Genomic DNA, 24,004 nt, shown 5'->3' with positions numbered 1-24,004 from the left:
ACTCTATTTTTCTCTTGGACAGTATCCTGTTTTCCTGAAACAAATCAATAAAGACTGAGCAAGCACAGACTGTGACAGAGGCAGACCCAGGTACCAGCTCTGGGATCCAGGTGCCAAAGTGAGCCACCCCTCTTGCCCATGTCTCACCCCTGCAGTGCCAAAGTGGGGCATCCACGAGCAACACTGCCAACTGGAAAGGTGGGAGCAGGCCTACAAGCCCACACCCAACCAAACATACAGAGCATTTGTTATCCCTGATTTACGTTGTCTGCAGTTTTTGGCAAACCCAGACCTGAACCTCTGGAAGTCTAGTGGCTATCCACCCGCACAGGAAACGTCTGCACTTGTGTAGGAAATACATTGTCCTAGGAACGTGCTCTTCTAGTAGGCATTATCTCAGTAGATGAATTGATGGGCCTAATATCTACAGTCTGCAGCTTTCTCTAGTGTAGGCTCATGTCTGAGGCTGATCTTGGAACAGACAACTAAAGACTAAGGATGACCAAAGGAGAACATATAAGATTACTGGTGCATGATTTTGAAAAAAAAAAAACTACAAAGATTACAAAATATGACCACTATTTCAGAATTACATTTTCCTATAAGGTCTGATTCCATGAAAAAAAAATATTATAAAGGTAAAATGTCTGATCTTCAGACTTCTTGTGCTCACAAGTAATCATTGCAGACGGGTTTAGTCCTACTGAAGCCAGGTAGATTCTTATCTGGATCAGGAAGGCATTTATGGATTTATGTTTATTACTAAGTATATTCTGGCTGCTGTACACTCCTTGCTTCTGAACAGAGACTTTATTTTTAAAATTTTGTATCAAATAATGAGATAATAGTTACAGATGTAGTTATGATAGCTATATATATATATATATTATTTTTAGTATGTGCCACATAAATTTAACTATCCTAAATGTGCATCTAACATAAAATGATTTGCAGGATAAGTTCAAAGGCATTAAAAACACTTTAGGGACCAAAGCTATTTCTTGTTACTCCAGGTGGAAAAGTTTCATTTTCCCTCCTCTCGTTACAATCAGTGTTGTCCAAGGAAAAAGGCAAGGTCAAAGACAAACAACTGCAGTACAAGGCGGTGGTAATGATCTCCTTTATCACTATTACTACAACAAAACAAAAGTGTTTTTTTTTTGTTTTTTTTTTTTTTTTTTATTTCTTTCTTGATAATGCTTATGTGAGATAGTAAGTTATTTTACTCTTATCTAAGTGAAAAATTAATTTTCACTAACTTCAAAACAACCTTTTCTGACCTCATTCTTATGGAAAACTCTTCAAGGATTTATAGGACTTTCATCTACAGAAATTGATCCAAGATTGTATTAGACAACTGTTCTAAAACGAATAAGGTTCCACATCAGGAACAAAAGCTGTGGGAGGTTTCAAAACTCTCTGGAATTTGGTATATTAATCTCTGCAGGAGATTTCTGTAACTGTAAAGCTACATATTGATTGCCTACATTATTTTGTAAACTTGTTTCAATATATGTTATACCAGTCTTTGCCCTCTACCTTTCACCATGTCATGTACTTAAATTTTTAAATTTCTGAAGGTTCTTAATGGCTGAAACACATATGTGTGCCCATGGATGTTAAAACATGCTATGAAGTCCTAATCTGATATGCCATTGTATATTCCCATAACTAATACTGTATGTTCTTCATCTTTTCATCCTTTCACTAGGGGGGGGAATTTAGACAAGACCTAACAACGCTGAGTACTCCAGAAAATGAACCATTTACCTTTTTTATTTATTTTTTATTTTATTTTTAAATTGTTATTATCATTACTAGAATTAGGACTGCAAACTGCCAAACTAAGCATGGTAAAAGCATAGGTCTTATAATAACAACTCAACATTGACTCCAAGAGGATTTAAATCAAAGTGCTTGCAAGGCACTGCCAACTTCAACTGCAGAATTGTGAAAAAGTTTTAATTAGCATGGCAGACTAGCAAGAATGGAACTATGTTGGGAAGAAAAAAAAAATGTTATTGCAGGTTTCTTTCCAACACAGCACATGAGAAATATGCTAATGGCCACTCTGATAAACCTACTACCCCCTCCCAATCATAAAGCTACCATTTAGAGTGTATTTGGATTTTAAAGTAACCTCCTCTTATTTAGTTTAAATAAGCATGTCTCCTTAGCAACAAATGCCACCTCATTAAAGTCTGTCACTCTGTCACTCAGTTTCTCATCTCAATGAAAGATTGAAGTAGGAAGGGGACCATGAAGCAGCTGAAAGTAAATGGGAAAAAATGTGAGGAATGTCAAGGGCCCTCCAGGAATATCAGATAAGAGAAGTAATTGAAAAATGAGCTCATTAAAGGAATAAAAATATATTGAAGTGCTGTCATTTAGGACTGAATATAAACCTGGACTTTTCATTCTCTTGTGTTTATCATGGTATCTTAAAGTGCATTTTTGTTTGTTTCTTAATCCCCTCAGAAAGGAAAAACAGGATGTGAATAATTTATTTTAAGTAATGAGTTTAAAATCATCCTGAGATTTTGAAGTAAGAGAGTCTCTTAATATTGTTCACTATTCACAAAACAGTGTAGGAAAGTACAAGTTTGGAAAGGAAAGTACCATATCCCGTCATCGCAACAGTAAGATCGAAGAAGAAGTATTTTTGAAAACACTCAGCAGTTGTTGTAAGTGTTGCTGAAATTTCTTTGAATAAAAACAGGTTGAGGGGAATACTTATGACTCCTTGTAAATACACTTTTCTTAGGCCTCTCTAAAGCACAAGGATTCAGGATCAACCTTACAAACCACTGAAAACCCCTGGAACATGAGTTAGATAGTCACAAAGATTCAGAGGCTCTAACAGGGCTGCTGTGAGGTTTCCTGTGCTTGAAACAGGTGTCAGTTGTAGACGTTCCTGGGCCAGACTTTTGGGGCAAGTGAAGCTTTTATATCCGAGACTTTCTAAACTTGGTTATGGGAAACAACACAAAATGCAAGGTGCTCTGCACTTCTTCCTTTGGACTAGGACAGCTGGCTGAGTGGGGTGTCCAAGCACAGAGCGTCCTCATGGCAAGGCATGACCAGAAGCAGGACCATGCTGGAGGGAGTGAACTTATACTGCCATCAGAAACAGAGACTTTTCTAAGTTAATTTCCCAGCCTCCATCTACTCTCCCCTTGCCACAAACGCCTCATAGAATAAGAATCATCTAGGTGGGAAGAGACTTCCAAGATCACCGAGTCCAACCTCTGACCTAACACTAACAAGTCCTCCACTAAACCATATCACTAATGTTATAAATGAGGATACAACTCAATCTGAATTTAGTAATATTTATAAAAGGCAAGTAAACAGTGCTGGGTGCACAGAGAGTCTACACTCTACCAACACACACGTAAACAGCGCTGGATGCGCAAGGAGTCTACGCTCTACCAACACACACACACAACCATCAAACTTTCTAGATATATAGAACATTTCTTTTATGTATTCATAAGAAACCCGAGTACGCCTATACATATGTATTACCTATCCCCGATTTGTATTATAATTAGGATTTTCACAAACTCCTCCTTTTGGCACCTGTGCAGTGTCTCTTGGTGGTGGTCACTGGGGGTCATGGGGATGAAGGCTCACGGTTCCCCCCCATCACCACTAGCAACCTTTTGTTCCTGTGCAGACCATATGGGTTCCTGGATCTCATCCAGACCGCAGGGTTGGCCCCAACTGGCTCCCTCTTCTTTTGAGCATGCTCTGCCCTCCACAAGGTTCCCGAAAGCAACAAAACTGGTTGGCAAGGCCAACTTTTCCCGTGTTTTGTTAACCTTGAAACCACACTAATAATATGATTATCATATAACATCAAACAACAAATTTTAACAGTTTCAACCAGCAAACCCCCAGCAACTTCCATGCCTTCATGGAGGGAGAACAAACAACGCGAGACAGCAAGGCATCTCCTTAATCACCCTTCTTTGTTCCCTCTAAACTCTTTACATTCATGATGGCCTCATCCTTAAGAGTTTGAGGTTATCACCAACCATGGCCACACTCCCACATTTCCCCCTTCTTTATTAACATCAACCATCTTCTTGACACAAATTATTACTCCATCTATCACACTAAGCTCTAAATCTAAATGTCTTTTGGAGACCTTCAGGGATGGTGACTCGACCGCTTCCCTGGGCAGCCTAACAACCCTTTTGGTAAAGACGTTCTTCCTAATATCCACCCTAAACCTCCCCTAGTATAACTTTAGCCCATTCCCCAACGTCCTGTCACCAGGCACGTGGGAGAGTAGACCAACCCCCACCTCGCTACAGCCTCCCTTAAGGTACCTGTAGAGTGTGATAAGGTCACCCCTGAGCCTTCTCTTCTCCAGACTGAACAATCCCAGCTCCCTCAGCCAATCCTCGTAAGACTTGTTCTCCAGACCATTCACCAGCATTGTTGCCCTTCTCTGGACTCGCTGGAGCACCTCCATGTCCTTCTTGTAGTGAGGGGCCCAAATCTGAACACAGTAATCGAGATGTGGCCTCACCAGAGCCAAGTACAGGGGGACAATCACTTCCCTAGACCTGCTGGACACGCTGTTTCTTATGTAAGCAAGGATGCTCTTGGCCTTCTTGGCCACCTAGACACACTGCTGGCTCATCTTCAGCCGACTATCCAGCAATACTCCCATGTCCTTCTCTGCCAGGCAGCTTTCTAACCACTCAGAAGGACTGGGGACCAGGACTGGGGACCAGGAAATGCTCTAGTAAGGAGCACACTGTGTTCTCTGCTTTCTAAATGGGCTGGAAAGCACACTGCATGTGTTGTCCTACCAGGTTTTGGTGATGTGAGCTCCGTGCCACTCTGCTGCAGGTGGATAACTTATAAGGCTCTCTTAGTGCAGTAAAGGCAGGCAGTGGAAATGACTCACTTGAAAACCTGGAGCAAGTCGGAATGCAGAAAAGCAGGAGTTATGGTGAAGTTATACTAATGAGGCAAAAACAGTGTAGTTTCATTACCTACACAGACATGCAGAAATTTACTCTTGAAATCTTGTCTGATTCATTGCTGTTATTAATCCTACTAATAGGGTTTACAAGAGAAATACTTTTAAATGCTTTGATATTCCATGGAAAATTATATCATTCCACAGGGATATAAATTGATTGCATTTCAAGATCTTGGTGTGATGTACCAAGAGGAAAAGTTAAAACAAAGCCTGATCTTTTCTGGGATCCACAAAAAAATGAATTGGAATTTTGCCATTAAGTTCAGGAAAAGACATCTTTGAACCTGAAATCCTTCTAATCACAGTACCTCCTTTGCTAGGTAGTAAATTATGGAGCTTGTGAGTGAAATACATTGTGTTCTGTTACCAAAGCTACTTGCAACTTTGTACCGTTGAGTGTTTTAATGTGTTAAGTAATTGGCAAAAATGTTTATTGTAAAAGAATTTTTTTTTTTTTTTTTTTTACAATTAAATTTCATATGGAGGCCTGAATCAGCGCAGTTTACCCATGTGGTTTTCAAAAGAAACAAACTCCCAAATAGCAGTTGTAGTATTGGGAGCTGCATGGTGAGTGTCAAGAGTGGGTCTCTTTAATTAGCAAACACCTTCATCACAGGATGGAGGGACCTCTCATATTCATGAGCAGCTCTGAGAGGGATTTTCTACAAAAACATCAGGAAGTAGAATGAAGTCAGAGGAAGAGCTATTATTTAAGCAAGGTCAGCAGGGATATTACTGACCAATGCAGACAACATGTTGGTGAAACAGTGTAAAAAAAACTTCAGGTAAGAAATCTTTCCCCAAATGTCTTTGGTCAACACTTGAGCTGAATCCAAACTTCCTTGGAGGTCCAAGAGGATTATTGCATTCTTCTCAGGCTTCTTCCTGTTTGTCTGCCACTGTCCTCCTGAGTTTTAGCCTGAATAGAGCCACTCAGAAATCACAGCACAAGTTACAGAATACCGTAATTGCTCTGTCTCTCTTCTAGGGTACTACCTAATTTTCCAAACCTCAAAGGGTCCAAAAGCAACTTCAGCCAGCCAAGGGCCATTCAAACAGGATCAGTTGTGATCCTAATGCACAGGTTACCAAGAAGTCAAGCTGTCACTATGAGCAATGCAAGGGAGAGATGAGGCTTTGAGTTGCCGCTAGTCAAAGGCATAGGCTCCTTACTGGCACTAAGACTGCTTGTAGCTGACACTGATAAAAGGAGGCTCTTGTTCTCGTGCGGGACTTCAACTTCCCAGACATATCCTGGACATTCAGTACAGCTCAGAGGAAGCAGTCTAGGAGGTTTCTGGAGAGCGTGGAAGATAGTTTCCTGATGCCGCTGGTTTGTGAGCCTACCAGGGGAGGTGCCCCACTGGACCTTCTGTTCACTAACAGAAGAGGACTGGAGGAAGATGTAGTGGTCAGGAGCTGTCTTGGGCAAAGTGACCACAAAATGGTAGAGTTGATCTTGGAGATCTCTTCCAACCTAGATGATTCTGTGTGACTCTGTAAAGATGAGTTCTGGATTCAAACATACCCTGTCAAAGATGAACAACTACCTTTACTCTGTGGGAATCATGTTCTGCATAAGAGATTTGAAGCTTCAAACTTCATAATGTCTCCTCTCAATGAAGGGAGGAGGTTGCAGATGTATAAAAGGGCAAGACAACTTCCAAAACTACATCGCATTGCCACAAAACTACTTAAACGTATTCCTACCAGTGCAAAAAATCCTTTGCAAACCACCACAGAGGAGACATGAGGGCAAAAAAGTGTGGAGAGCATTGTTAGACATTTTTCAACATATTTAAAACTTCAGGAGCCAGTCAAGCTGAGATGACAGCTTGAGATCCTGAAAGTGGCTTAGGATAAGCTGTGCACCATGGAACTTGGTCCCCTTAATACACCTCGTTTAGGAATTACATCGTCTGTGGGGATCTGACTTTTAAAGTTCCTCCAAAATACTCCTTGTGGTGTGTGTTAAGTCATGGGGATGAGATCTGGGGACCGAGCACTGCCCACTCGAAGCTGGAGCACCCAGTTTCTCAGAGGAACCCTTTCTCCAATTTTTGTTTTTCCTTGCAAACCACATCCCAGTGCATCTAGTGTCCTGGTAGAATTTTCATCCCTTTTTCTCCTGTCCTCTCCAGGTTGTTTGGTTGTATAACTGACAACATGACTTTAGAATTCTGAACCATTTGTATAGAAGCAAAATACAGAAGAGTACGCTATCCCTAGGGGAAACAGAGAAACTGCCTGTCGCTTCTCAGGTTTAAAAGTTAAAAGGTGTAAGAATCTGTTAAGGTGTAAGAAAAAGTGTAATCAGCTGTTTGAGTAGAATTCTTAGGTATACATGAACATTTTCCTCTCCAGTTTCCAATGCGCAACATTTCTCATCATACTCTTCGATCAGGATTCTGATTCTAACAACGGTTCCTAGTGCAAATTTCCAGAGAAGAGAGAAGCAAACCAGTCCTGACTGCTTTGAATGAGATGGAGATAGCAAACAAGTGTAAATGAAGAAAATAAACCTGTAGGAATTATTTCAAATAACTGTCATTCTCCAAAAGCTTTAAATTGGTTGAATCCTTGAAAGTCAATTAATGTAATCTCAGGTTGCATCACTGAATCTGAAGTAGTAAGATAGACTTGCACCATTGCAGAGTCTCAGACACAGTTCAAATGGGTACTGCCTCTCACTTCACAAGAACAAAAGAGAAAAGCACCTTCTCTACCTTGTTCTACAATGTCAGCTACTGGCAGACCTAGAGAAAGGAAAAAAAAAACTGGTTAAAATTAAAAAGTAAATTGTTTTTTTGGATATTTCACCAAATATGTAATATTTAGGAGTAACCAGACTACAAATGAAAGGGAAGATGAAACAGCAGAAGGTACTTGCGTGGCCTTAATTTACATGGCAATTGACAAACAAACCCGACCTGCAATGATTTAGAAGTGCCTTACACCATTCCCCCCGAGACAGAAAAAGGGGATTCCCATATTATTTCAGGGGAGTGCAATCCCTCTCAGCATAGGACAGTCTGAGGTACACTACTGAGTACTGGAAATCTGAAGGCTAGGCAGCACCAAACTCAACTGAAAAGGGAGGGTGAGTCTCTTTGGATCTTCACATAACAGAAAGGAAACTCAGATTGTAGCCCTAAGCAACAGTTTTTAGAGACAGGCTGGGAAGTGATTCTTTTTAACCCAGGGTCCATTTCAGTATCTTCAAAGCTAAAGAAATGGTTGGCTGCTCTGTTGAATCATGTTCCAAGCAGAAAAACCTCACGTTCCTAGTAACATAAAGAGCTTAATGTCTTGCTTCGGTCCTACAGATGAGTTTTGGATTCAAACGTATCCCCTCCAAGACGAACAGCTACCTTTACTTTGCGGGGCTCATGTTCTGCATAAAAGATTTGTAGCTTCAAACTTCTTCATGTCTCCTCCAGTCTTCTCCAGTCAAAACGACTTCAACGTATTCCCGTCAGTGCAAATACTCCTTAGCAAACCACCACCACATATTAGACATTAGGGCGGGAGTGTGCGGAGCGCATGGTTCACTATTTTCAGCATACTTCTAACTTTAGGAGCCAGTCAAGTTAAGATGAGAGCTTGAGATCCCAAGTGTGGCTTAGGATATGCTCAGCACCGTAGAACTTGGTCGCCATGAAACGCGTGGCATAGAAATTAGGTTGTCAGTTGCAAAATGAATTTAAAAGCGACCTGACCTGGAGAGCTCTACCAAAGCAGGCCTGGGGACCAGGCCTGGGGACCTTACAAGGATGTAGTAACAAAAGCAAAGACATAAAACAGCACCTGAGGCACAGGCTGCTTTTGAGCCTTCCCTAGACCTGCTAGACACGTTGTTTCTTATGTAAGCCAGGATGCTGTTGGCCTTCTTGGCCCCCTGGACACACTGCTGGCTCATCTTCAGCCGACTATCCAGCAATACTCCCAGGTCCTTCTCTGCCAGGCAGCTTTCTAACCACTCAGAAGGTTTTTCCAACCATCTTCAGACTTCCAGATCTAGGAGAACACTTTGGCTTCAGCCTAAAAGCCACGTGTACGTAAGCTCCCCCAGGCCAGACAATCTTCTTCACATGACCTGCCAGGAAACAGCAATGTAGACATTCTCTTAATTTTTGTCGTTGTTGGTTTTCTTTTCCCTACGGTCTTCAAAGGAAGGTCACATTTTCTGGCCTTTGGCAGATTGAGAGCATGCTGGACCACTTCACATTACATAGACCATATTTGTCTGAAATGATAATATCATACCTATGGTGTGCTGCAGGCTCAAAAGCAGCCTATGCCTCAGGTGCTGTTTTATGTCTTTGCTTTTGTTACTACATCCTTGTAAGTCTTCAAAAGGGAAATGAAACTATCCTATACAGAAGAAACACCAACCAGAAGAAACTTCAGTTGTTAGGGCCTGAATTTTCACAGAAACCGAAGGCAGGCATCTTACTGACTTGAAGCAAGGGGCTTTAATCTATCCTGGTTTGGTTACTAATGAAGGAGCGTGAAAGAGACACGTCCTTGCCTCTGAAGAGGAGGTGAAGGAGCAGCTAGTGCAAGGAACACAAAAATCAGTGGCGCCAGACTAATAGGTGGTTGTACCTGAGCTTGGAGACTGCAACAGAGTCACCTAGGTTGGAAGAGACCTCCAAGATCACCGAATCCAACCTCTGACCTAACACTTCCAAGTCCTCCACTAAGCCATATCCCTAAGCTCTACATCTAAACATCTTTTAAAGACCTCCAGGGATGGTGACTCGACCGCTTCCCTGGGCAGCCCGTTCCAATGCCTAACAACCCTTTTGGTGAAGAAGTTCTTCCTCATGTCCAACCTAAACCTCCCTTGGCACAACTTTAGCCCATTCCCCCTCATCCAGTCACCGGGCATGTGGGAGAATAGACCAACCCCCATCTCGCTGCAGCCTCCTTTAAGGTACCTGTGGAGTGTGATAAGGTTGCCCCTGAGCCTCCTCTTCTCCAGACTGAAAAATCCCAGCTCCCTCAGCCGCTCCTCATAAGACTTGTTCTCCAGTCCCTCACCAGCTTCGTTGCCCTTCTCTGGGCTCGCTGGAGCCCTTTGGCATAGAAATTAGGTTGTCAGTTGCAAGGTGAATTTAAAAGTGACCTGACCTGGAGAGCTCTACCAAAGCGTTCCTGGGGACCGGGGACAGGGACCCCCCCATTTCTTTATTTTTGGTCATTCCTTGCAACTCACTTTCCTGTCCTTGTAGCGACCTGGTAGCTTTTCTGTCCCTTTTTCTCATGTCCTCTCCACAGTCACGTAGTTTAAACCTGACGCTGGCACAGCGTATGTACCCACTCTGTTATCTTCCTTGCACAGAAGGATGCCTACCCCTGACAGATGAGACACTGGTTTGTACAGGTGCAGAGGAAGATCTACGCTCTTTATGTTGGTCATCTCTTTAGAACACGTCTCCACAGCCCAGACACAGGCCTGTAGGGAAGAGGACAGACTTTCTTCATACTGCTTTTGGCTTGCCTTTTGTGAAAAGAGGATTTCTTTTATGAATAGCACATTCTCACCATTTCCACTTAGTGGAAGTGACCATCATGCCACCACTATCTATCCAAATCTCTTTCTACTTACCTCACGGCAAAATTTGAATTCAAGTTAGGGCACCTTTTCCACACAGCCTGTTGTTCAATCTTAACAAATACTTAAGGACATTCCAAGTCAGGCTTACCTGCATGCACTAGAGCTTCTGAGGTGGTTGGTTTTTTGTTGTTGGGTTGGTTGTTTTTTTCTTAGGTCTGGGAAGGGAGCTTAGCATCCATGTAAGTAACTTGACTGAAAACAGACGAGGTGAAGGAAGTACTCAAACTCCTCAATATTAAACCACCGTAGAACCCAGGAACACTTACATGCTGGCTTCTGAACTTGAGTCACTTCCAAACTGCTTTGCAGTGAAGTAGTACCTCCAGGGTTCTGCCGTACTGAGAAGGCACCACCAACATAACTAGCTCATGGAGTCTCTAAAACTGTTTCACAGAGATGGTAGAACACATGAAGAAAAAGCAGCCTCCTGGAGAACACTGAGCCCATTTCACCACAAGAGGAAAAAACACCCTACACAACCCAAGCCTCAAACTCCCCAGGGGAGGCAATTTGCCCCCAGCTTCTCATGCTTCCTATATAGCGAAGGTCAAATGATCCACACCTGGCAGATTTCACTTAACAAGGGTGGAGCCAAGAGACCTTGTGGAATAGGCTCATCTACCTGGCTTCAGTGTTTTAAGGTTGATTGCTCCTTATCACTAGTAGGAATAACCTGACAAGGGGCTTAGTGGTTAGAGTTGACCTAATGAATTAACTACAAAAGGTGCACAAGGGTCATATTTCTGTCAGTCATTCTGTGAGGAAAATCAGTAGAGAGCCTGTTAAAAAATAATAATAATAATAAAAGAAAGAAATAAAAGAAAAAAGAAAATGACCTTAAAGACAATATTGCCATCATAGATTTTCATCTCTCTAGTCATGACAGATAAAGAGTGGAGCAATCAGAACTCCTTTTCTTGACATGAATGTTATTTAAATTTGCTTTTCTGAGATCTCTTCTTTATGCAGGACTTTCCAAAATCTAGCCCCATGACCTCTGACTACAGCATTTATAGAATCATAGAATCATAGAATATCCTGAGTTGGAAGGGACCCATAAGGATCATCAGGTCCAACTCCTGGCACCGCACAGGTCTACCCAAAATTGTAGACCATGTGACTAAGTGCACAGTCCAATCGCTTCTTAAATTCAGCCTGGCTTGGTGCAGTGACTACTTCCCTGGGGAGCCTGTTCCAACGTGCAACCACCCTCTTGGTGAAGAACCTCTTCCTGATATGCAGCCTAAACCTCCCCTGCCTCAGCTTAACACCGTTCCCGCAGGCCCTATCACTGGTGATTACGGAGAATAGGTCAGCACCTGCCTCTCCACTCCCCCTTGCAAGGAAGCTGTAGACTGCGATGAGGTCTCCCCTCAGCCTCCTCTTCTCCAGGCTGAACAGGCCCAGCGACCTCAGCTGCTCCTCATATGTCTTCCCCTCTAGGCCCTTCACTGTCTTCGTTGCCCTCCTCTAGACACTCTTCAACAGTTTCAAGTCCTTTTTGCACTGTGGTGCCCAGAACTGCACACAGTACTCGAGGAGAGGCCGCACCAGTACAGAGTAGAGCAGGACAATCACTTCCCTCGACCAACTAGCAATGCCGTGCTTGATGCACCCCAGGATACGGTTGGCCCTCCTGGCTGCCAGGGCACACTGCTGGCTCACATTCAACTTGCTGAAGTTGAATGTGAGCTGCTCCTCATAAGACTTGTTCTCCAGTCCCTCATCAGCTTCGTTGCCCTTCTCTGGGCTCGCTGGAGCCCCTTGATATCCTTCTTTTAGTGAGGGGCCCAAAACTGAGCACATTACTCGAGGTGCGGCCTCACCAGAGCCAAGTACAGGGGGACAATCACTTCCCTAGCCCTGCTGGTCATGCTGTTTCTTATACAAGCCAGGATGCTCTTGGCCTTCTTGGCCACCTGAGCAGGCCGCTGGCTCATCCTCAGCCGACTATCCAGCAATACTCCCAGGTCCTTCTCTGCCAGGCAGCTTTCTAACCCCTCAGATGGCTTTTCCAACCACCTTCAAACTTCCAGATCTAGGGGAACACTTTGGTTTCAGCCTAAAAGCCACGTGTACATAAGCTGCCCCAAGCCAGCCCATCTTCTTCCCATGACCTGCCAGAAAACAGCAATGTAGGCATGTAACCAAATTAAAGCCAAAACTTTCAGCCCAGTCCTTGACCTGAATAGCGAGTGAGGATCCAGATCCTGGCAATTATACGTGATAGTTTATATGCAACCAAAGTAAAGACACCCACGGTGCCCTGAGCTGGAGGACCATGACGGTGGCAATGATAAACTCCCAACCGACCCTGAATGTGTGCGGGATTTGCAGCTCCACCTGTATCCATACAAGTCCATAGGTGCGGATGGGATTCACCCCAGGGTGCTTAAGGAGCTGTCTGACGTCATCACGGGACCTCTCTCAATTAGTTTTCAACAATCTTGGGAATCTGGAGAGGTCCCAGTAGACTGGAAGCTGGCAAATGTTGTGCCAGTTTTCAAGAAGGGCAAGAAAGAAGACCCTAGCAATTACAGGCCTGTCAGTCTCACGTCAGTGCCTGGTAAAATTATGGAGAAGATGATCCTTGAAGTTATTGTAGCGCACGTGGGGGACAACGCAGCCAACATGGGTTCGTCAGGGGTAGGTCCTGCCTAACAAATCACCCATCTAGTCGATCAAGGGAAACCAGCTGATGTGATCTTTTTGGACTTCAGCAAAGCTTTTGACACGGTTTCCCATGGGATCCTACTGGACAAAATGTCCAGCATACAGCTAAACAAAACCATCACACGATGGGTGAGCAATTGGCTGACGGGCAGGGCTCAAAGGGTTGTAGTAAATGGGGCCACATCAGGCTGGCGGATGGTCACTAGTGGGGTCCCTCAGGGCTCCATTTTAGGGCCAGTGCTCTTTAAGGCTTTTATAAATGATTTGGATGTAGGACTAGAAGGTGTTCTGAGCAAATTTGCTGACGACACCAAACTTGGAGGAGTTGTAGACTCGGCTGAGGGTGGAAAGGCCTTGCAGAGAGATCTGAAGAGACTGGAGAGCTGGGAGATCACCAACCACATGAAGTTTAACAAAAGCAAGTGCCGGGTCCTGCACCTGGGACGGGGTAACCCTGGCTATACGTACAGACTGGGCGACTAGATGCGGGAGAGCAGCCCCGCAGAGAGGGATCTGGGGGTCGTGGTAGACAGCAAGTTGAATGTGAGCCAGCAGTGTGCCCTGGCAGCCAGGAAGGCCAACCGTATCCTGGGGTGCATCAAGCACGGCATTGCTAGTTGGTCGAGGGAAGTGATTGTCCTGCTCTACTCTGTACTGGTGCGGCCTCTCCTCGAGTACTGTGTGCAGTTCTGGGCACCACAGTGCAAAAAGGACTTGAAACTGTTGAAGAGTGTCTAGAGGAGGGCAACGAAGACAGTGAAGGGCCTAGAGGGGAAGACATATGAGGAGCAGCTGAGGTCGCTGGGCCTGTTCAGCCTGGAGAAGAGGAGGCTGAGGGGAGACCTCATCGCAGTCTACAGCTTCCTTGCAAGGGGGAGTGGAGAGGCAGGTGCTGACCTATTCTCCGTAATCACCAGTGATAGGGCCTGCGGGAACGGTGTTAAGCTGAGGCAGGGGAGGTTTAGGCTGCATATCAGGAAGAGGTTCTTCACCAAGAGGGTGGTTGCACGTTGGAACAGGCTCCCCAGGGAAGTAGTCACTGCACCAAGCCAGGCTGAATTTAAGAAGCGATTGGACTGTGCACTTAGTCACATGGTCTACAATTTTGGGTAGACCTGTGCGGTGCCAGGAGTTGGACCTGATGATCCTTATGGGTCCCTTCCAACTCAGGATATTCTATGATTCTATGATTCTATAAATGCTGTAGTCAGAGGTCATGGGGCTAGATTTTGGAAAGTCCTGCATAAAGAAGAGATCTCAGAAAAGCAAATTTAAATAACATTCATGTCAAGAAAAGGAGTTCTGATTGCTCCACTCTTTATCTGTCATGACTAGAGAGATGAAAATCTATGATGGCAATATTGTCTTTAAGGTCATTTTCTTTTTTCTTTTATTTCTTTCTTTTATTATTATTATTATTTTTTAACAGGCTCTCTACTGATTTTCCTCACAGAATGACTGACAGAAATATGACCCTTGTGCACCTTTTGTAGTTAATTCATTAGGTCAACTCTAACCACTAAGCCCCTTGTCAGGTTATTCCTACTAGTGATAAGGAGCAATCAACCTTAAAACACTGAAGCCAGGTAGATGAGCCTATTCCACAAGGTCTCTTGGCTCCACCCTTGTTAAGTGAAATCTGCCAGGTGTGGATCATTTGACCTTCGCTATATAGGAAGCATGAGAAGCTGGGGGCAAATTGCCTCCCCTGGGGAGTTTGAGGCTTGGGTTGTGTAGGGTGTTTTTTCCTCTTGTGGTGAAATGGGCTCAGTGTTCTCCAGGAGGCTGCTTTTTCTTCATGTGTTCTACCATCTCTGTGAAACAGTTTTAGAGACTCCATGAGCTAGTTATGTTGGTGGTGCCTTCTCAGTACGGCAGAACCCTGGAGGTACTACTTCACTGCAAAGCAGTTTGGAAGTGACTCAAGTTCAGAAGCCAGCATGTAAGTGTTCCTGGGTTCTACGGTGGTTTAATATTGAGGAGTTTGAGTACTTCCTTCACCTCGTCTGTTTTCAGTCAAGTTACTTACATGGATGCTAAGCTCCCTTCCCAGACCTAAGAAAAAAACAACCAACCCAACAACAAAAAACCAACCACCTCAGAAGCTCTAGTGCATGCAGGTAAGCCTGACTTGGAATGTCCTTAAGTATTTGTTAAGATTGAACAACAGGCTGTGTGGAAAAGGTGCCCTAACTTGAATTCAAATTTTGCCGTGAGGTAAGTAGAAAGAGATTTGGATAGATAGTGGTGGCATGATGGTCACTTCCACTAAGTGGAAATGGTGAGAATGTGCTATTCATAAAAGAAATCCTCTTTTCACAAAAGGCAAGCCAAAAGCAGTATGAAGAAAGTCTGTCCTCTTCCCTACAGGCCTGTGTCTGGGCTGTGGAGACGTGTTCTAAAGAGATGACCAACATAAAGAGCGTAGATCTTCCTCTGCACCTGTACAAACCAGTGTCTCATCTGTCAGGGGTAGGCATCCTTCTGTGCAAGGAAGATAACAGAGTGGGTACATACGCTGTGCCAGCGTCAGGTTTAAACTACGTGACTGTGGAGAGGACATGAGAAAAAGGGACAGAAAAGCTACCAGGTCGCTACAAGGACAGGAAAGTGAGTTGCAAGGAATGACCAAAAATAAAGAAATGGGGGGGTCCCTGTCCCCGGTCCCCAGGAACGCTTTGGTAGAGCTCTCCAGGTCAGGTCACTTTTAAATTCACCTTGCAACTGACAACCTAATTTCTATGCCAAAGGGCTCCAGCGAGCCCAGAGAAGGGCAACGAAGCTGGTGAGGGACTGGAGAACAAGTCTTATGAGGAGCGGCTGAGGGAGCTGGGATTTTTCAGTCTGGAGAAGAGGAGGCTCAGGGGCAACCTTATCACACTCCACAGGTACCTTAAAGGAGGCTGCAGCGAGATGGGGGTTGGTCTATTCTCCCACATGCCCGGTGACTGGATGAGGGGGAATGGGCTAAAGTTGTGCCAAGGGAGGTTTAGGTTGGACATGAGGAAGAACTTCTTCACCAAAAGGGTTGTTAGGCATTGGAACGGGCTGCCCAGGGAAGCGGTCGAGTCACCATCCCTGGAGGTCTTTAAAAGATGTTTAGATGTAGAGCTTAGGGATATGGCTTAGTGGAGGACTTGGAAGTGTTAGGTCAGAGGTTGGATTCGGTGATCTTGGAGGTCTCTTCCAACCTAGGTGACTCTGTTGCAGTCTCCAAGCTCAGGTACAACCACCTATTAGTCTGGCGCCACTGATTTTTGTGTTCCTTGCACTAGCTGCTCCTTCACCTCCTCTTCAGAGGCAAGGACGTGTCTCTTTCACGCTCCTTCATTAGTAACCAAACCAGGATAGATTAAAGCCCCTTGCTTCAAGTCAGTAAGATGCCTGCCTTCGGTTTCTGTGAAAATTCAGGCCCTAACAACTGAAGTTTCTTCTGGTTGGTGTTTCTTCTGTATAGGATAGTTTCATTTCCCTTTTGAAGACTTACAAGGATGTAGTAACAAAAGCAAAGACATAAAACAGCACCTGAGGCATAGGCTGCTTTTGAGCCTGCAGCACACCATAGGTATGATATTATCATTTCAGACAAATATGGTCTATGTAATGTGAAGTGGTCCAGCATGCTCTCAATCTGCCAAAGGCCAGAAAATGTGACCTTCCTTTGAAGACCGTAGGGAAAAGAAAACCAACAACGACAAAAATTAAGAGAATGTCTACATTGCTGTTTCCTGGCAGGTCATGTGAAGAAGATTGTCTGGCCTGGGGGAGCTTACGTACACGTGGCTTTTAGGCTGAAGCCAAAGTGTTCTCCTAGATCTGGAAGTCTGAAGATGGTTGGAAAAACCTTCTGAGTGGTTAGAAAGCTGCCTGGCAGAGAAGGACCTGGGAGTATTGCTGGATAGTCGGCTGAAGATGAGCCAGCAGTGTGTCCAGGGGGCCAAGAAGGCCAACAGCATCCTGGCTTACATAAGAAACAACGTGTCTAGCAGGTCTAGGGAAGGCTCAAAAGCAGCCTGTGCCTCAGGTGCTGTTTTATGTCTTTGCTTTTGTTACTACATCCTTGTAAGGTCCCCAGGCCTGGTCCCCAGGCCTGCTTTGGTAGAGCTCTCCAGGTCAGGTCGCTTTTAAATTCATTTTGCAACTGACAACCTAATTTCTATGCCACGCGTTTCATGGCGACCAAGTTCTACGGTGCTGAGCATATCCTAAGCCACACTTGGGATCTCAAGCTCTCATCTTAACTTGACTGGCTCCTAAAGTTAGAAGTATGCTGAAAATAGTGAACCATGCGCTCCGCACACTCCCGCCCTAATGTCTAATATGTGGTGGTGGTTTGCTAAGGAGTATTTGCACTGACGGGAATACGTTGAAGTCGTTTTGACTGGAGAAGACTGGAGGAGACATGAAGAAGTTTGAAGCTACAAATCTTTTATGCAGAACATGAGCCCCGCAAAGTAAAGGTAGCTGTTCGTCTTGGAGGGGATACGTTTGAATCCAAAACTCATCTGTAGGACCGAAGCAAGACATTAAGCTCTTTATGTTACTAGGAACGTGAGGTTTTTCTGCTTGGAACATGATTCAACAGAGCAGCCAACCATTTCTTTAGCTTTGAAGATACTGAAATGGACCCTGGGTTAAAAAGAATCACTTCCCAGCCTGTCTCTAAAAACTGTTGCTTAGGGCTACAATCTGAGTTTCCTTTCTGTTATGTGAAGATCCAAAGAGACTCACCCTCCCTTTTCAGTTGAGTTTGGTGCTGCCTAGCCTTCAGATTTCCAGTACTCAGTAGTGTACCTCAGACTGTCCTATGCTGAGAGGGATTGCACTCCCCTGAAATAATATGGGAATCCCCTTTTTCTGTCTCGGGGGGAATGGTGTAAGGCACTTCTAAATCATTGCAGGTCGGGTTTGTTTGTCAATTGCCATGTAAATTAAGGCCACGCAAGTACCTTCTGCTGTTTCATCTTCCCTTTCATTTGTAGTCTGGTTACTCCTAAATATTACATATTTGGTGAAATATCCAAAAAACAATTTACTTTTTAATTTTAACCAGTTTTTTTTTTTCCTTTCTCTAGGTCTGCCAGTAGCTGACATTGTAGAACAAGGTAGAGAAGGTGCTTTTCTCTTTTGTTCTTGTGAAGTGAGAGGCAGTACCCATTTGAACTGTGTCTGAGACTCTGCAATGGTGCAAGTCTATCTTACTACTTCAGATTCAGTGATGCAACCTGAGATTACATTAATTGACTTTCAAGGATTCAACCAATTTAAAGCTTTTGGAGAATGACAGTTATTTGAAATAATTCCTACAGGTTTATTTTCTTCATTTACACTTGTTTGCTATCTCCATCTCATTCAAAGCAGTCAGGACTGGTTTGCTTCTCTCTTCTCTGGAAATTTGCACTAGGAACCGTTGTTAGAATCAGAATCCTGATCGAAGAGTATGATGAGAAATGTTGCGCATTGGAAACTGGAGAGGAAAATGTTCATGTATACCTAAGAATTCTACTCAAACAGCTGATTACACTTTTTCTTACACCTTAACAGATTCTTACACCTTTTAACTTTTAAACCTGAGAAGCGACAGGCAGTTTCTCTGTTTCCCCTAGGGATAGCGTACTCTTCTGTATTTTGCTTCTATACAAATGGTTCAGAATTCTAAAGTCATGTTGTCAGTTATACAACCAAACAACCTGGAGAGGACAGGAGAAAAAGGGATGAAAATTCTACCAGGACACTAGATGCACTGGGATGTGGTTTGCAAGGAAAAACAAAAATTGGAGAAAGGGTTCCTCTGAGAAACTGGGTGCTCCAGCTTCGAGTGGGCAGTGCTCGGTCCCCAGATCTCATCCCCATGACTTAACACACACCACAAGGAGTATTTTGGAGGAACTTTAAAAGTCAGATCCCCACAGACGATGTAATTCCTAAACGAGGTGTATTAAGGGGACCAAGTTCCATGGTGCACAGCTTATCCTAAGCCACTTTCAGGATCTCAAGCTGTCATCTCAGCTTGACTGGCTCCTGAAGTTTTAAATATGTTGAAAAATGTCTAACAATGCTCTCCACACTTTTTTGCCCTCATGTCTCCTCTGTGGTGGTTTGCAAAGGATTTTTTGCACTGGTAGGAATACGTTTAAGTAGTTTTGTGGCAATGCGATGTAGTTTTGGAAGTTGTCTTGCCCTTTTATACATCTGCAACCTCCTCCCTTCATTGAGAGGAGACATTATGAAGTTTGAAGCTTCAAATCTCTTATGCAGAACATGATTCCCACAGAGTAAAGGTAGTTGTTCATCTTTGACAGGGTATGTTTGAATCCAGAACTCATCTTTACAGAGTCACACAGAATCATCTAGGTTGGAAGAGATCTCCAAGATCAACTCTACCATTTTGTGGTCACTTTGCCCAAGACAGCTCCTGACCACTACATCTTCCTCCAGTCCTCTTCTGTTAGTGAACAGAAGGTCCAGTGGGGCACCTCCCCTGGTAGGCTCACAAACCAGCGGCATCAGGAAACTATCTTCCACGCTCTCCAGAAACCTCCTAGACTGCTTCCTCTGAGCTGTACTGAATGTCCAGGATATGTCTGGGAAGTTGAAGTCCCGCACGAGAACAAGAGCCTCCTTTTATCAGTGTCAGCTACAAGCAGTCTTAGTGCCAGTAAGGAGCCTATGCCTTTGACTAGCGGCAACTCAAAGCCTCATCTCTCCCTTGCATTGCTCATAGTGACAGCTTGACTTCTTGGTAACCTGTGCATTAGGATCACAACTGATCCTGTTTGAATGGCCCTTGGCTGGCTGAAGTTGCTTTTGGACCCTTTGAGGTTTGGAAAATTAGGTAGTACCCTAGAAGAGAGACAGAGCAATTACGGTATTCTGTAACTTGTGCTGTGATTTCTGAGTGGCTCTATTCAGGCTAAAACTCAGGAGGACAGTGGCAGACAAACAGGAAGAAGCCTGAGAAGAATGCAATAATCCTCTTGGACCTCCAAGGAAGTTTGGATTCAGCTCAAGTGTTGACCAAAGACATTTGGGGAAAGATTTCTTACCTGAAGTTTTTTTTACACTGTTTCACCAACATGTTGTCTGCATTGGTCAGTAATATCCCTGCTGACCTTGCTTAAATAATAGCTCTTCCTCTGACTTCATTCTACTTCCTGATGTTTTTGTAGAAAATCCCTCTCAGAGCTGCTCATGAATATGAGAGGTCCCTCCATCCTGTGATGAAGGTGTTTGCTAATTAAAGAGACCCACTCTTGACACTCACCATGCAGCTCCCAATACTACAACTGCTATTTGGGAGTTTGTTTCTTTTGAAAACCACATGGGTAAACTGCGCTGATTCAGGCCTCCATATGAAATTTAATTGTAAAAAAAAAAAAAAAAAAAAATTCTTTTACAATAAACATTTTTGCCAATTACTTAACACATTAAAACACTCAACGGTACAAAGTTGCAAGTAGCTTTGGTAACAGAACACAATGTATTTCACTCACAAGCTCCATAATTTACTACCTAGCAAAGGAGGTACTGTGATTAGAAGGATTTCAGGTTCAAAGATGTCTTTTCCTGAACTTAATGGCAAAATTCCAATTCATTTTTTTGTGGATCCCAGAAAAGATCAGGCTTTGTTTTAACTTTTCCTCTTGGTACATCACACCAAGATCTTGAAATGCAATCAATTTATATCCCTGTGGAATGATATAATTTTCCATGGAATATCAAAGCATTTAAAAGTATTTCTCTTGTAAACCCTATTAGTAGGATTAATAACAGCAATGAATCAGACAAGATTTCAAGAGTAAATTTCTGCATGTCTGTGTAGGTAATGAAACTACACTGTTTTTGCCTCATTAGTATAACTTCACCATAACTCCTGCTTTTCTGCATTCCGACTTGCTCCAGGTTTTCAAGTGAGTCATTTCCACTGCCTGCCTTTACTGCACTAAGAGAGCCTTATAAGTTATCCACCTGCAGCAGAGTGGCACGGAGCTCACATCACCAAAACCTGGTAGGACAACACATGCAGTGTGCTTTCCAGCCCATTTAGAAAGCAGAGAACACAGTGTGCTCCTTACTAGAGCATTTTAAAACCACTACACCTCAGTAGGCAGACTGTGGGTACTGTGTAATGTAGTGGGTTTATGTGGCAAGGTTTTGGTAGCAGGGGGCCATAGGGGTGGCTTCTGTGAGAAGGATCTCAAAGCTGCCCGATGTTTGGTAAGGGCCCCAGTGCTGACCAGAGCTGAGCCAATAAGTGATGTTGTTTTGCACCTCTGTGAGAGCAGATTTAAGATAGGGAAAAAAAACGCTGTGCCACAGAGCAGCTGGGAGAGTGAGAGGAGTGAGGAACAGCCTTGCAGGTGCCAAGGTCAGTGAAGAAGGAGGGGGAGAGGTGCTCCAGATGCCAGAGAAGAATTTCCCTGTGGCCTGTGGTGAGGACCATGGTGAAGCAGGCTGTCCCCCTGCAGCCCATGGAGTACCACGGTGGACAGGGTTCCACACTGCAGCCCGTGGAGAAGACCACGGTGGAGCAGGTGGACCTGCACTGACAGAGGCTATGGCCTGTGGAAGACCCCTGCCGGAGCAGATTCTGGGCTGGACCTGCAGCCCGTGGAGAGGAGACCACGCAGGAGCAGGTGACTTGGCAGGAGCTGCTGCCGTGGGGGACCCAGGTTGGAGCAGTGTGCTCCTGAGGGATGGACCCCGTGGTACGGACCCATATCTGGAGCAGTTCTTGAAGAGCTGCTGCCTGTGGGAAGCCCACACTGGATCAGTTCATGAAGGACTGCATCCCATGGGAGGGACCCCACAGCACAGGGGACGAGAGGGACCGAGAAGGAGCGGCGGAGAAGAAGCGCTATAGACTGACCATAGCCCCCATTCCCCCGTTCCCCTGCGCTGCTTGGGGGGCGGATGTGGAAGACAGCAGATGGGGGGGGGGGGCGGGGGCCAAGGTGCTTTTGGTTTCTTTTCTTTGTTTCTCGCTACTCTATCTTGTTAGTAATAGGTAATACATCTGCATGGCACTGTGGATCATGCAATATTTTTGTTTGAAGACTGAGAAACTGTTCATATACAAACAGCCGTACCTGCTTAGGAAGGCACAGTTATTGAAAAAGACATTTAGAATCTTTTTAGAAACCTATTTCAGATAATTATATTTTTAAATAAGCTCAACTCTTTAGTCAGGTGGTTTGCCAAAAAGCAGATGAGCATAGTAAAGTGGCTCTGGTTAAATTTGGCTATATCTATGCATTTATATTGAAAGCTGCACTTCTTCATCAGGGAAAGAAATAAGAGAAAGCAGAAATTCAGACTGCCAGCTACCTTTTCTCTCTCCCTCCTTTTCTAGTGCCCTGTGTTATTTATATCTGTTTGCCTAAGGATCTGTGTTGATAAAAGCATGAAGAAAGGCTGAGTAAATACCTTCCATTTACAAATAAATAGAGAGGCATAGATACCTCTTAAAAGGGCAAGTCATCTCCTGTTAGATGGCTGTAGAGGGGATGAGAGGAGTTACTTTTAGAAATGTTGATTTCTTCCCAATTGCTGTAATGGGCAGATGGGGTTATTAGCTTAAATTTACACAACTATTTATTTAAATATTTCAGTTCTGTGAATGGAAAATCTTTGTATTTTTTTTTTGTGACATCCCTATTAGCAAACTCATGAAGGAAGCTTCAAATTTATAAGCTCCTGACCCAGTCCTATTATTCAGCAATACTTCTTTCCATTGGTTCCTTTTCCAGGACATCCCAATAAACAATGTTTTTCCTTAGCTCAACATCAAGATACGTTGAGAACATTATAACCGGGAAAGGCGAAAGTTTGTTTTCCAACTATGGACTTAAAGAGGGTTGAAAGCAAGAGGTGTCATAAGGCTGGAGCAAAGAAGTGCCAGAAAAGGCTAGGTCTTTTTTATTTCTGTAGGATTTTCTCTCAATAGAGAGGATAACGTGATACCAGTGATATCATGATTCCCACAAATAGTGCCTATGCTATGATATCTGTACTGTAAAGGTTTCTTACTTCTTCCTCATAGTTCTTGCACAAAACAGCCACCCAAGTTCTTCTGCACACTGGCTGGGACTCTCCGTCCTGACCTACTCCACAACCCAAGTTACATCATCTTGAAAAGCTTCCTCTTTTATATCATTTGTTTTACCTTCCAGACTAATGAATTATATGCATCTTGAAAGAAAAAATCTGAGCTGGGAAATGTGGAATGTAATGTGGAAAAGAGTCTTTTCCTTCTTTTTGTTTAGCAGTAGTTCAAAAGGGGACAACAGCAGATGCTTGAGAGCCAGCCAGATGGAGCAAGTAGTATCTAATGTGTAATGGAACTGAGGTACTTTTAGCATACCACACACATTATGTACTTGCAACATCCAGCACCTCTAAGTGCTGCAGTCTAAAAACTCTTCTGCACAGTGCTCTGAAAGAAGCTATAGTGCATTTTGACTCAATGAAGTTTCAGTAGATTTATTTTTATAAAGACATCTATCTGAGAACTGAGGAATATTCTCTATAGCAACTTATTTTTGCAAAAATGAGCTTTCACAGGATTGTTTTCTTACTGACAAATTGTTTAACTAAAAAGGCATTTGTTTTCTATTGCAAACTGAGTGTATACCAATTGCAAGGCTTTTGTAGCTTGCTGGTCATAGTAAACACTACCTCTGAAGATGGATGGAATGAACATGAGT

General features: G+C 43.8%; 1 long non-coding RNA gene across 1 annotated transcript; it reads right to left on the bottom strand.

Annotated features, from left to right (window-relative positions):
• Positions 1-4,031: 4,031 nt before the first annotated feature.
• Positions 4,032-23,322, bottom strand: LOC118165024. Its single transcript, XR_004749816.1, has 4 exons — positions 23,312-23,322; positions 18,851-18,859; positions 15,692-15,696; positions 4,032-4,113 (listed from the first exon to the last, which is right to left on the bottom strand). It is a non-coding gene; the product is annotated as an uncharacterized LOC118165024 (long non-coding RNA).
• Between the last annotated feature and the right edge of the window lie 682 nt (positions 23,323-24,004).

This window comes from Oxyura jamaicensis, chromosome 3, assembly GCF_011077185.1.
Source record: "Oxyura jamaicensis isolate SHBP4307 breed ruddy duck chromosome 3, BPBGC_Ojam_1.0, whole genome shotgun sequence".
In the NCBI taxonomy this organism is placed as follows: domain Eukaryota; kingdom Metazoa; phylum Chordata; class Aves; order Anseriformes; family Anatidae; genus Oxyura; species Oxyura jamaicensis.
This window is presented reverse-complemented; position numbering and strand designations above follow the sequence as displayed.